Raw genomic sequence first — 14,186 nt, 5'->3', positions numbered from 1 at the left:
TGCCAGACCATGCGTGGAGGACACTGCAGTGGCCTTCCACTGCTTCCAGGAGGCGCCCTAGAGATGTGTCACTAAATTTGGGGGCTGTAGTCTTCTTTGCTTTCGGGGCCATCTGTCACCTGGAGCAGTCCTGGTCTGTAGATATGAAGTAAGTTACGCTCTGGTGTGCTTTAAATATGGCGCCCGGAGCAAGGAAGCACTGAAGCCAAGGTGCAGTGGGCACCGATCCGAGCCTGCCCGCCTGCGATCCACATGTTTCCAGTGAATGCATTATTATTGAGGCGGGAAGCACTGGGAAGGGGATGATACAGCACAAAAATCCCCCATTGTGGCCAGTAGATAAAACATCATTTTTACACGCCTGCTACCTCACTTATTGCAAATCTGGGAGGACTCCGCCCTGAGGATCAGCCATTAGATGCTGCACCATCGTTGGATCCACACGTGTTGTCCTGGAGTTGCCACTTCCACTTTGGAAAAAATGGGCTCCAAGCTCTGTGCAAAACCCATGCCAAATTGGTGTCGGCCTCTTCTATGCTCCTTAACCAAGACAGGAGACTCTGGCAGACCTGTGAATGCATCAAGCTTCACATTATGCATCCCCATCAGGCTCTTTCCGAACACCATCCAATTAAAGTCCTCACCTAAGTCCTCTACATGGGACAAGTGGGTCAGTGAGTGTGGTGCAACGTATGAGGCAAGTGGTTGATTTATGAAGATATGGCATTTTCAGATGCATTTGTTGACCTTGATCACTCGTGTGAGGTCATTAAACTTCTTCCTGCACTGCATCCAAGTCCTCAGGGCTACATTGCTTGCATTAAGAGTGCTGGCTATTTTCTCCTACTGCCTTCGCAGTGTCTGTCTGGAGGAGCTCCTGGCTCCCTGTCTCTATGCCTGTCCACCCCCTTCAATTTAGGCCTCCAGTGCAGCACCAGAGGATCTTGGGGTGCACTCTCTGGCCGGTTTGTGCCATTTTCGTTCTTCTTGCTGTTCAGGGACTCTTCCACAAACAGTTCCAGCACCTGCTCCAGCCATAATGCATCTCCCCTTGAAGGGGTGCAGGCTGGCTTTGAGTAGTGAGGCTGGCTTTAAGTGGTGCTAGCTTCACACAAAATAGTGCCCTCTTGCTGAAGTGTGGTGCCAGACAGTGGTATGGCCTGCATGCTACTATCATTATAATAAGCATGTGGCGTGAAGTTTGTGTGCTGCCCACATTGCAACCAATGGGTGCAGGTAATCATGCATTGCAGTCTTTAGACCTGATTTCAGGCCTTATTAAATTTTTCCTTTCACCCTCCTCGGTGAAGCTAACATTACAGCAGAGATCTGAATATGCTTCTGTCAGCTGCTTTGCAGTGCTCTGGCATTATTAAGCCTAATTTGATACCTGCTTTAATACTGCCAATGGTTAATTTGTGATGAAAAATAGTTTTGGGCAGCAGTCCCACAATTCTGGATTACAGCGATTGGTTTAATTGGATTTTCTTGATTCTGGCAATAACCATTACTGAAGCCATCAGCAATTACCATCCAAGAAAATATAATTTCCTGCTGCTGTTCTGTCTGACCAAAATGTGACAGCAAAAGAAAATGTAACTCTACTTTTACACTTTCAGGAAAAAGAATAATTGGTTTGCATTTTACCAACAAACCTTATTAAGTATAATGGAGGAATTGCTTTGGTCAGTGTGTAGCAACAATAAAAATACACTCAAAGAATGGGCCAGATTTTCTCTCCCACCTTCCCACCCACCCACCCTCCCCACTCTTGCAGGGAGCTACGCCCAGAGTCAAGAGCAAATTTTCGCTGCTGTAGCAGGCCTGAGTTGCTGCACCAACGGTTTTGGCTATTGGCTGTAGGTTTGGCTGCTGTTCAAAGACAAAAACTAATAGAACACTAGGCCCAAAGATCCTCTTAAAAAATTTGAAAAATAGAGAACTTATATTCTGACAGCTGGCTACATCGGAGTGGCCAGGAGTGATTCAGACCCTTCAATCTGAGCCAGGCTTGGGGCAATGCCTAAGACCCATTTCTTCTGCATGCACTCCCAAATGCAATCAGACAACAGGCGAGAGGGTTGGGAATACCGGTTCCCTCTTGCTTCTAACTGATCATATCTGCCACCCAGGGAACCCAGGACAACATAAAGATGGTGGAGTCCTCACATCACAGATCTCTAACCCCTTTCCTTCGCCTTGTACCTGAGAGCTGAGAACAACCAGAACAAATCTTCCCTCATCTTGTTTATCTGTAGCATTAGCTGTTTAAATCTTACAATTCCAATGCAGACATTGAGGGCAGATTTTCGGACCCAAGCTGCCATTTTAGCAGTGGCAGGTTTAAGACTGGCGGTGGAAGATTAAGCTCATTAAGACCCTTGTTAAGTCCAATAAAAGGAGGCCAAGTGGACTTTTCCAGTCAGCCTATCCTGCACCAGCAGGGCCCTGTTAAAGTGGGAGAGCCGGTAGCAGGCCAGGGAGTGCTCCTAGGCAAACTTGGAGGCCCTCCCCTACCCTGCTGGGCCCGAGAGCAGCCACAATGCCCTGTAGAGGGACTCCTCCTCCCACGGCCGTGGCTGCAAGAACCATTTTCAAATTAAAGCTTTAAAATAAGTTGGTAAGGGCACCTCCATGTTGAAGCACTCTTTCTACCTGCCATCATAGCCTGCTACTCCTCTCAAGCTGGAAGGCCTCTGATTGGCCCTCCAGCTTCGAGAGCCCACCTGCTGATTTTAATTGGACAGGGAACCTGTCTCCATGCTACCTCAACTTCCTCTCCCACCAATCCAAACCAGTTGTCAAATTGTCCAACTGAGCCAGTTGTCAAATGGAATTTGGAACATGTCTGGGTTGTGCCAATCCCAGTAGATATCAGTTAACCTGGCTCCAATTGAAAATTACGTTGGCTCCAGTTGTGACCAGTTAGGCTGGTTAAATTGACTGGTCCAACTGGTTCCATCCGAGACCAGTTAAGTATTCAAAACTTGGAAAAGGGGATCTATAAAGTTAACTCACCCGCCCCATTCACGTAAGTAACACTAATAACTGGTCCACACGGGAACACCACGGCCTGGAAGTTCCCCTCCAAGCCATGCACCATCCTGACTTGGGAATATATCGCCAGTTTTTCAGTGTCGCTGGGTCAAAATCCTGGAACTCCCTCCCTAACAGCACTGTGGGTGTACCCACAACACATGGACTGCAGCAATTCAAAAAGGCAGCTCACCACCACCTTCTCAATTAGGGATGGGCAATAAATGCTGGCCCGGCCAGCGAAGCCCACATCCTGTGAGCAAATAAAACAAAAGTTTTAAAATTGCCTGTATGTGTACTGTGGTCAGAGAAGAATTAAACATTCTTTACTGGACTGCAGCATAAGTTTCAAATTTGATTGTGATGCAGTAAAAAAGCCTTGCACAGAAACCCCCAAAAAAACTAAACATAATTAAAGTGTAATAAAAAAAGGGAACATTATTTACATTATTGAGGTGGGATGGTTCGTCATTTCAGCCTCTCGATTTTCCCCAAAATGCTGCTGTGAATCTTGACACCTAAACCCACCCCCAACCCCCTACACCCCACCAAAACCCACCCCCTCCCCCAACCCCCACACCCACCCCCCGACCCTCCTCCATTGTGTAGAAACAAAGGCCGGAATTTTCCGGCCCCTCACGCCGGGGGAATCTTCGGTGCCGCCGATGTGAATGGAGATTTCAATGGCTCGTCGGCCCCGCCACAGCTGGAAAACGCTGGCCTAAAAACAGTTAAGGGGGCACCTCCTTGAAAATTTCAATAAGTGACTATTTCCTCTGGGAGGGGGTGGGAGTGGTGGGGAAGGTCAGTGGGGAGGGGGGAAGTGGGGGAGATTGGGGACCGGGACCGTCCCAACTTCTTTTTCCTGGTTAGGAAAATCCAACCCCAATTCTTAGTTTAAATAACCAGTCCCAAGGGCAAAGACATCCACAGCATTTTGTAATCGAGCAGCTTCCTGATGTGTGATCCTGAGCCTGGCAGGTTACTGGTCCCTGCTGTCTTTTGGGCTGGCTGATCTCACCTGTGATTGTAGCGGGGATACCCCTGTCGACAATTGGCCCCACTGTCCTGAGGCTAGAGACCAGAACATCAACCTGAGTTCCCACGATTGATTCCCTGGCGGAAACCCCGTGTCCTGAATTTTTCCCTCGTCATGTGCACGCTCGATCGCCGGGCCTGGGCGTGGTCAGGAAAGGGGCCCCCGACTGCGATTTCACGCTGGCTGGCCAATTACCCGCCAGCATGAAATGCCCGCTGAAAAGCTCAGCGCTGCCGGGATGGGGGGGTGGGAAGAGGGTGCAGGCAAGAGCTTCCGCTGAGCTCCCTGAAGGCAGACCCAGGGAGCTGCGGACCCACAAAGAATAAAACAAAGCACAAAATAACAAAGCACATAAAACGTCCATGCAGCACAACCAAGCAGCTGAAAGCAAACCTCATAAAAACGCTGTCCCCAGATATTTCTCTTTATTTTATTTCCTAACGGAGATTTCATCCTGCCCTTGGATGGGGTTTCATCTAAAATATAAAGGCCGCCTGGCCAATTGGCCCGTCCGCCAACTGTAAGGTTGAACGGGCCACGAAATATCGCTGACAATTGCACTGTTAGTGGGCTTCATTGCCCGCTTAAATGTCGGCAGGCCCGCATCCGACTGCCACACGCGCCCACCGAGCAAAATATCGCGTGAGTGGGCGATGACATCATCTCGCGCGATTTTACGCCCATTCGGATCGGGCACACATATGAAACTGGATGTGGTATCAGAGGGCTGGCAGCATTTATGGAAGCAAAAGCCAGTGCCCTCAGGAGCAGAAGGGGCTGGGGCTAGGGGGAGCTGGGTTGCTGAGTAATTAAGTAAGGCATGCAACCACAGGTTTAAGTTTATTTCAAACACCTATTTCAAAGTAAGACCCTGGGGACATGTACAGGTAATTTGTTATAATTTGTTCATGGACTTTGGGTGTTGTCGCCAAGTTGTTGCCATACTGATTTTTTTAAAATTTATACATTTACAGGCCAGGCCAGCATTTATTGCCCATCCCTAATTGCCCTTGAGAAGGTGGTGATGAGCTCCCTTCTTGAATCGCTGCTGTCCATATGGTGCAGGTACACTCACAGTGCTGTTAGGGAGGGAGTTCCAGGATTTTGACCCAGCAACACTGAAGGAATGACAAAATAGTCCCAAGTCAGGGTGGTGTGTGGCTTGGAGGGGAACTTGCAGGTGATGGTGTTTCCATGCGTCTGCTGCCCTTGTCCTTTGCGGTGGAAGAGGTCATGGGTTTGGACGATGCTGTCAAAGGAGCCTTGGTGAATTGCTGCAGTGCATCTTGTAGATGGTACACACTGCTGCCAGTGTGCATTGGTGGTGGAGGGAGTGTATGTTTAAGATGGTGGATCAGGTACCAGTCAAGCAGGCTGCTTTGTCCTGGATAGTGTCAAGCTTCTTGAGTGTTGTTGGAGATGCACTCATCCAGGCAAGTGGAGAGTATTCCATCACACTCCTGATTTGTGCCTTGTAGATGGTGAACAGGCTTTGGGGAGTTAGGAGGTGAATTACTTGCTGCAGAATTCCTAGCCTCTGACCTGCCACAGTATTTATATGGCTAGTCCAGTTCAGTTTCTGGTCAATGGTAACATCCCAGGATGTTGATAATGTGGGATTCAGTGATGGTAATGCTATTGAGCATCAAGGAGAGATGGTTAGATTCTCTGTTGTTGGATATAGTCATTGCCTGGCACTTGCATGGCATGAATGTTACGCGAATTGCCCTTGAGCAGTGTTGAGCTGCTTTGTTGAACAGCTGCAGTCCGTGCAGTGTGAGCGGTCTTAGGAAGGCAGTTCCAGGTTTGTGACCCAGCTGCAGTGGAGGAACAGTGATGTTCCAAGTCAGAGTGTTGTATGGCTTAGAGGAAAGCTTGCAGGTGATGGTGTCCGCATGTGCCTCCTTGCTCTCCTAGTTGTAGGGGTCATGGGTTTAGAAGGTGCTGACGAAGGACTCTTGGTGAGTTGCACAGTGCATCTTGTAGATGGTACACACTTCTGCTACTGTGCGTCATTGGTGGAGCAACTGAATATTTAAGGTGGCTGATAGGTTGCCAATGAAATGGGCTGCTCTGCCCTGGACGGTGTCAAGCTTCTTGAGTGCTGTGGGAGCTGCACTCATCCAGGCAAGTGGGGAGTATTCCATCACACTCTTGACTTGTGCCTTGTAGATGGTGGACAGGCTTTGGGGAGTCAGGAGTTAAGTCATTCAATGCAGAATTCCCACCCTCTGACCTGCTCTTGCAATCACAGTATTTATATAGCTGGTGCTGTTATGTTTCTGGTCAATAGTAACCCCCAGGATGTTGATGGTAAAAATGAATAAGACACTCCAATGTGGAAAGTGATTCCCTACCTGGTAATTACCCTTTCAGTAAAAGCCTAAGAGTCTCGAAATCGCTATTAATGATATGCCAGAACCACAACCTCTGGAGTCCCAGGATCGCGGAATGACCAGGATGAAGGTAAGGGGGGTGTCTCAGGGGTGAGGGTCACAGCCACAGGTACAGGAGTGCCATGCAGTTTGGCAGCAAGGGCAGGGCACCAGCTGTAAGCAGTCACCCCGCTACCCCATGTTCGTGCCTTGATCATGCACAGATTAGTGCAGATTGGGGGACGCCCTCCTGGCCCAGCTGACGTGCAGCCCACGCAGTTTTACCAGTCATGCAGGCCGAATGTCAGCAGGTCTGACTGGAGCTGGGAAGATTGCAGTGGCAGCAGGAAGAGGCCCTAAGTGGTCTGTAACTGGCCACTTAAGGGACTCATGTGGCGGTAAGATAGGAAGGTCGACCATGGGCCTTCCCACCCAGAACTTACTCCCCTTGAAGGCGGGAAGGCGTCGGGTATCAGTCCTGACACCTTCCCACCAAATTCCCTGGCTCACCTGCTTCCTTCCTCATTTCCTGTGGGAGCAGAAGTTTCCAGCCATAGTATATTCTCAATAATATGCCAGAAGTTGAGAAATAGATGAGGGATGAACAAATGCCTGCAAATATTGAGGAAGCCTTGAATGGCAAGGTCTGCCTGAAATAGCAGATGGTGTGTGGTTGGGGTTCTATTAGCAGTAATGCACTTCACACAATTCAATGATATTCCTACATCAAATATTTTAACACAGGCATTAACAAGTTTATTTTAAATTTCTTAATGTTTTCAATAAAATAGCAGGTAGAGAAATGTCATACCAGCACTTTACATTTACATCTGCTTGTACTGGCAAACAGTGATTTCCTTTATGAGTTATAATAGCTTGTAAGTTTTTGTCCTGTTTTTAGATTCTGCAAAGATGTATGAAGGTGTGAGTTGTTTCATATTTAGGATATGAATGTTAAATTCCTCACTGTTTTGACCCTGAAACCAATACTTTCTGAAAAAACAAGCTGAAAAGTACAGATTAGCACCATGCAGTTCAACATTAGGTCAAAGCAAACAGCTGCAGGTATTTTTGCTGAAGTCTGGAAAGAGCTCAGTTAAAATTACACCCAGGTAAAAATACCAAACTACAGGTTTAGGAATACTTGAATCATCAACGATTAGCGTTAAATTAGAATGAAAGATGCCAGACTTGAATGAGTTTAGTGTCTGTTGGAAGAGATTGGAGGTGGATGTTAATGATGTGTGTTAGTTCTGAAGTACAAAGAATTCTCTGATTTTGACAAAGAATATAGACCCAAACATTAGCTGCCTTTTCTCTTTGTAGATGATAATAGACCTGTCATGTGTTTCCAGAATTTGAAATCTAGGAGTTTAGTCTGTGTAACATGTGCATGCATTCTTTCAAGAGAATGCTGAATAGCCATTACCATGAAAATCTTGGTCCCAAAGTTCCTCTGGTTTCTGTCAGTCTTCCACTGTAACTTTGGTAGGAGATCACTCACAGCAGGATGCTCTACATTATGGAGAAGTTGTAGTGTCATGAAGGATGCTTTGGACTCTTCATCTATTCAGATGTCAATGTATAAATAAACACACTGCATGGCAATCACCTTGTTAAAGACAATTGCTAGTTAAACAGGTGATGGACATTGATTATCCCATCTAAAGAGAGTAAAAAGATACAGCTGGAACACTTTGTGTGGAAGCTACTAGGAAGTCAGTAGCATTGAGGAGTTGTCTTGAAAATAAACCAGCTTGAACCAAAAGGTCAGCCTGGATTAATTCTTTCACCACAACCTCTTATTGTGAGTAACATGGTAGCAGAGGATGAACTTTAAGCCTTGCTGATTGGTTGCTGTATGTGAAGATTTCTGTCACAATCCTCTGAGGGAAAAGAAACGTACTGTTGCTGACAATTTAAGTTATGGAATTTCGGAAGGACGGTACAAAATCACCAGCTTTGACTATCTGCCAATTTTTTCTGACTCTGAACCTTATCAGCAATGGAAGACTGAAGTTGAAATGTGGATCTGGGTTACTTCCAAACCCCAGTACAAGCAAGGAATGACATTAGCATTATCATTACCAGCCAAAAGTAAGATAAGGGGTAAGGTACCTTCAGAGTGGAAAATGGATGATTTGGATCATGAAGAGGGATTGAACCTACTGTTACAATTTTTGGAAAAGTTTTACAGTCCATGGAAGAATATATCATGGATTTTGATAAATGGAACAGGAGACTACAGAGATTTGAAATTGAAATTCCGGAATCAGTATTGGCATTTAAATTACTGGACTGTGCTCATATTTCTTAGGTTGATAGTCTTTGAGTACTAGCAGGGGTTCAATGCCGGGGGAAAGAACCTCTCTTAGATCAAATAGCTGCTGCCCTGAAAAGATTTCTGGGGAAACAGTCGTTCCCTGCCCTTTTTTAGCAAATGCAAACAACTATGCCATGAAACAAAGGGTAGAGGAATCAATGGTAGCTAAATTTCGAGGTCGACCAAATATTAGGCGACAATTCCAATACAAAGATGAGTTTAATGACAAGAGGTCTGAAAATTGTCGTAACCCTAGCCAATTTGAGTCAGGACAAAAATGTGTCTAGGACGGTGATCGTAGGCACTTAAACCCCAAAAATGCACGGGGTATGGCTAATTGGTGTTATTACAGTATCATTACGCGATGAACTGCCCACAGCGAAGGAATCGTGTTTTTGAAGTGAACCACAAGACGGATTCATCTGAACCTGAAACTGATGATGGTGACTGCCATGATGGAATTGTATTGATCACTGAGCGTTTGAATCCGGTGATGAGTATCTTGATGGTAGATTCCTTCAACTGTGCAGTTCTGGACAGTGGTTGTACTTCTCTGGTGTGCGGCATTGACTGACTTAACTGCTATCTGGAGTCTCTTGATGAGGCAGACCGTCAGAAGGTCAAGGAATATGAAAGCCCCACCCTGCTTCAGGTTCGGAGATGACAATATATTAACATCCTCCAAATGGGTGGTCCTCCTTGTTAGCTAGCAGGGATCAATCTGTTTATCAGTATTGATGTGGTTTCTAGCGAAATACCACTATTGTTGAGTCGATCTGCGATGAAGAAAGCTCAGATGAAGCTAGATATGAAGAATGATAGAGCAATCGTGTTTGGAAAAAATGTGGAAATCCAGAAAGTGCAGTATGAGTTCTGACAGTGGACCAGAAAGTGGTCATGACCCTAGAAAAAAATCATAGACTTGCAAACGGGGTTCTGCTTACATGGGAGGACGATCATATAGTAGCAGTTCAGAAAGGGAGAGGAATGTGAGTAGAGGCCATAGCTTAACAAGGAGGACTAGAGAGCAAACTAGCCATCTCAATAGAAGTAGAAGTCCTTTTGACAGAGCGATTCTAGTAGCTGCTAATAAATTAGAAAATAAGCCGATAAAGGAAGCCAAATGGAAAGAGTTAGAAAGTTGGAAGGAATTTGGGGTATATTCTGAAATAACCTCACACAACAGCCAGCTTTATCTCACAAATGGATCTGTACAAAAAAGGTACTCTCAGATGGCACATATAAGGCCAAAGCGAGATTAGTAGCCCAAGGCTTTGAAGAGAGACTAAGAGATCAGGATGTCAGAGTGGACTCACCTACCACGGGGAAAGTGAGTTTGAAGTTTTTTTTAGCTATTTTGGCATCCTATTTGTGGAAGTGCAAATCGATTGATATAAAGTCTGTTTTTACAGGGGGAGAAGTTTCAAAAGGAAGTTTTTTTGAAACCACCCAAAGAAGCGGGGGATGTAGAACAAGTGTGTTTATGGTTTGAATGATGCATCAAGAGTATGGTATTTTCCATGAGGTCTATCCTATTGAAAACAGATTGCATTCAGTTAAATGTAGATCCTGCAATGGTTCCATAAGGAGAAACTAGCTGGAATCTTTTTCATGCATATTGATGAGTTCCTTTGGGGACGCTCTGTAGAATTTGAACAATGGGTAATTGAGAAGATAAAGAAGGAATTCAAGGTCAGAAGTCAGGCTTCAGGGGCCTTTAAATACATAGGGTTATTCATTAAGCAGAGCAAGTTAAGATTGTTGATTCAATATCACTCCTATCTAGAAAATGTTAATCATATCTCAATAACTTGGGTTAGATCCTCACAAAAAGAGGATCCTGCTACCAAGAAAGAAATAGAACATTTGAGAAGTTTGATTGGGCAGTTGAACAGGTTGGGCACTCAGACTAGGCCTGATGCTAGTTACGATATGTTGGAGCTGAGTACCATGATGAAACATGCTACAGCTGAGCAAGTTCTGACAGCAAATAAAAAAAACTTTAAAATAAATAAATAAGTAAATTCTGAGAGGTGTGTGCTCAAGTTTCCAGCCTTAGGTGATCCAGAAGATATGAGGTTGGTCATTTTTAGTGATACTTTACATTCTAATCTTCCAGGGTTTATCGTATTCTTGGTGGGAACAAATGATAAGTGTTGCCCACTGACTTGGGAGGCCAAGAAAATAAAAAGGGTAGTGAAAAGCACCTTAGCTGCTAAAACGCTGGCCTTGGTGGAAGCATTTACTTATCCAATATACTGACAATTATTATATAAGGGGCAATATGAGAAACGTTTGCCCATAGAATGTTATGTTGATAACTGGTCTCTTTAGAACAAGGCTCATTCCACAATAATTGCCACTGGAAAAAGGCTAAGAATAAACCTAGCCAGCATAAAAAAAAAGTTAGAGGGAAGAGAGATCTCTAAGATACAATGGGTTGACACAAGTCACCAACTATCAGACTGTTTTACAAAAAGAAGTGTTTGCTCTAAGAAATTGTTAAATGTATTGTCTTATGTTATAATGATGCAATAAAAAATGTTTTTGTTTTATAATCGTGAGTGTAGGTAAAGGAAATATGGGAACTATAGATGTGGAAATACATGACATTATTTCCTTTTGTTTGTTTGAAAAAAAATCTTAAAGAATATTTTTTTTGAAGTTTTAATTTAAAAAGGAAAGAGGGGAATCTGTCAATCACCTTGTTAAAGACAATTACTAGTTAAACAGGTGATGGGCATTGATTATCCCATCTAAATAGAATAAAAAGATGTAGCTGGAACACTTTGTGTGGAAGCTACTTGGAATTCAGTAGCTCTAAGGAGTTGTCTTGAAAATAAACCAGCTTGAACCAAAAGACCAGCCTGGATTAATTCTTCCACTACAGCCTCTTATTGTGACTAACATCAAGTGACCCATATCTGAAGAGTCTTTGCAGGACCTTCATGTAGTTATGATGCTCTGCAATTATTTGTCTTTTTGTGGCAGGACCCCTGACTGACCATCTCAATGTTCAACAGCCAGGGTCTGCTATTCTATTTCCTGGTCCTCCACTTAGGTACATCATGCTCTACCTCCAATATTTTATCCTCTGACTTCCTTATGAGATGTGAATCACCTTACCCCAGATTTGTGGTCACGATGGTGAAAGTACCAGCATTCAGCATCATTGCTCCATGGAATCTGATAGCAACTTTGGGAGTCTGCACATGCACAGGTTTAAAACAAAATTCCAGAAGTTAATGTCAGTGATTCTATTCTCCTCAGGAGGGTGAACCGCTGAGGTGCCCTGGATGTTCAATTTCCAACCAATCAGCAAACTGATGAAAATTTCCTCTTTTACTACATTAGACTCACTGTAAAAACCCTTGAAAAAGTTACAGTTTGTTGAATGAGGTATAATTGGGTTTTTAACGGTGTTCTAAGTTCATAATTACAGCAGAACACCTCACTGACGCTGAAAAGCTAATCTAATGTTTGTAGAGTGTCAAATTTCTCCATTGTGATAAAAAGAAACCCACATTCCTTGAAAATAATTAAGTTTTTTTTCAAATATTTATTCAAAATATTTTAGCTTCTATCTGAATCCAATCATTTTATTTATCTGAAAAGTGAAATTAAAAGTTTAAAAAAAAATTTAGGGCTTTTATCTTCCTGATTTGCTGCCTGTGAGAATACTTCAATATAATTGGCTGCTTATCCTGCTTGCTGATATCATTGCAATTGAATGCCTGGTGATCCCTTTGCCTTGGGGCCAGATTTAAACTGCCCTCAGGAAAGGGAAAATCCACATGCAGAGATTACTAGATCTTTATGGGCAGCTTTCTTTGTAGTTGCTGGCAAACATCAGTGCTTGGCTACTTATTGTAAAATCCAGCCACTTATGTTAAGATTTAATCCAGACAATCTGTTTCACCCCAAATTGACCCACCTGGACTGGTGAGTCTAAAAGACAGGGTTCATGATGAGATGGACCAAATTCTATGAGCAGTGTCATATGTTAAAGGTTCTGTCATTGGTTCATTCTGTCTCTGTTGAGATCTTTCTTACTTTCAGCTTCCATGGAGCTAAGAAGAATGAGAAACTTAATAAGTATCTTGGTCTCTGTTCTTTCCTTCCTGTGTAAAGGTCGGAGAACATAAGCTTAAAAAGACAAGAGATTTTTGTCAGTACTCAGTTTTGGTGTATTAAGTTTTATTTCATAAGTGAATTGATTTGCTGTCTAACCTTTCTTAAAATCCTGTCATTTTCACATTATGCTCAAAAAATAGTCAGAACTTCGAGTCACATTTAATTACATTGCAAAAATGCTTAAGGAAGCTTGCCAAGTAGGAACACTTACTGTACTTACATGAAACAATGAGTGGCCCAATGAAAAATATTGCACAGAAAATTTGGTAATAATTAAAGTAGTGATACAAATTTCTATCCTGAATTGACTAGTTGAATACATTCCACATTGCTGTTTGATTCAAGATGTTACTTATGGAGAATGTAGAGGCATCTTGGAACCATCTGCTCTTAACTCAGAGTCAAATCTTTTCAAGAATCAGTAAACCACCAAGAATAATTTAGATGATCTTCCGAGTAAAAATATTTCCGACAATTTGCCCACTAAAAATGTTTTAAGTAGCAAATGTACTGCATTATAGAAGAAACACAGCAGGGCTTTACTGAGAAGTAAACTGCTGACTCAATAGGCATGCATAACCCACTCATACTTCTATCCAATCCAGTCTCTTTTCAGTGTCACGAAAGTATAATAATTCTCATAATATTATTGTGATTTATTGTAAAAGTAGGATAATAGTGGGGGGTTGGTTTGGATAGTGTGTGTGCATGATTGAATTGGAGACAGCTGGTCTGGAGGCTTTAATTCATCATAAGAAGCCAGGTTTGAAATGCTAAATACGTAAACATGGCTGAAGTTTTCAAAGGTGAGGTGAGGAGAATGTGCATTCTTAGATAAATCAGGGTAGTTTGAATTTCAAAGAGGTGGTAGGATGTTACACATAGCCAGAAAAGCTACACCAAGCAGTGTGGTTATTTTTTCCCAAAGGTTACTGATAACATTAGCAGCATGCAATGATTTATATTGTGAGAAAAATAAAGTTCCAAAGACATTTGGGAACAATGGAATTTGCGTTAAAAGGGAGAACCATGTTTAAAGGGAAATGAGGCTATGTGTCAGGGAAAGAATTACAAAATCTACCAGAAGTGTGAAAAGCCTCCAGTACTTGTGCATTAAGCTGCTGTCTATAGAAATCGAAGCTGGGAAAAGCCATTTTGAATTCTACTGTCTTGGGTATTGTGTTAACTGGCTGGAACCTATTTAAAATCTTTTTATTTTGTTTACTGTTGCCTTAACGGGGGTGTAACTGGAAGCCAGATTAATTAGGGGTTTTAGGAG

The sequence above is a fragment of the Carcharodon carcharias genome, chromosome 13, assembly GCF_017639515.1.
Source record: "Carcharodon carcharias isolate sCarCar2 chromosome 13, sCarCar2.pri, whole genome shotgun sequence".
Classification (NCBI taxonomy): Eukaryota; Metazoa; Chordata; class Chondrichthyes; order Lamniformes; family Lamnidae; genus Carcharodon; species Carcharodon carcharias.
This window is presented reverse-complemented; position numbering follows the sequence as displayed.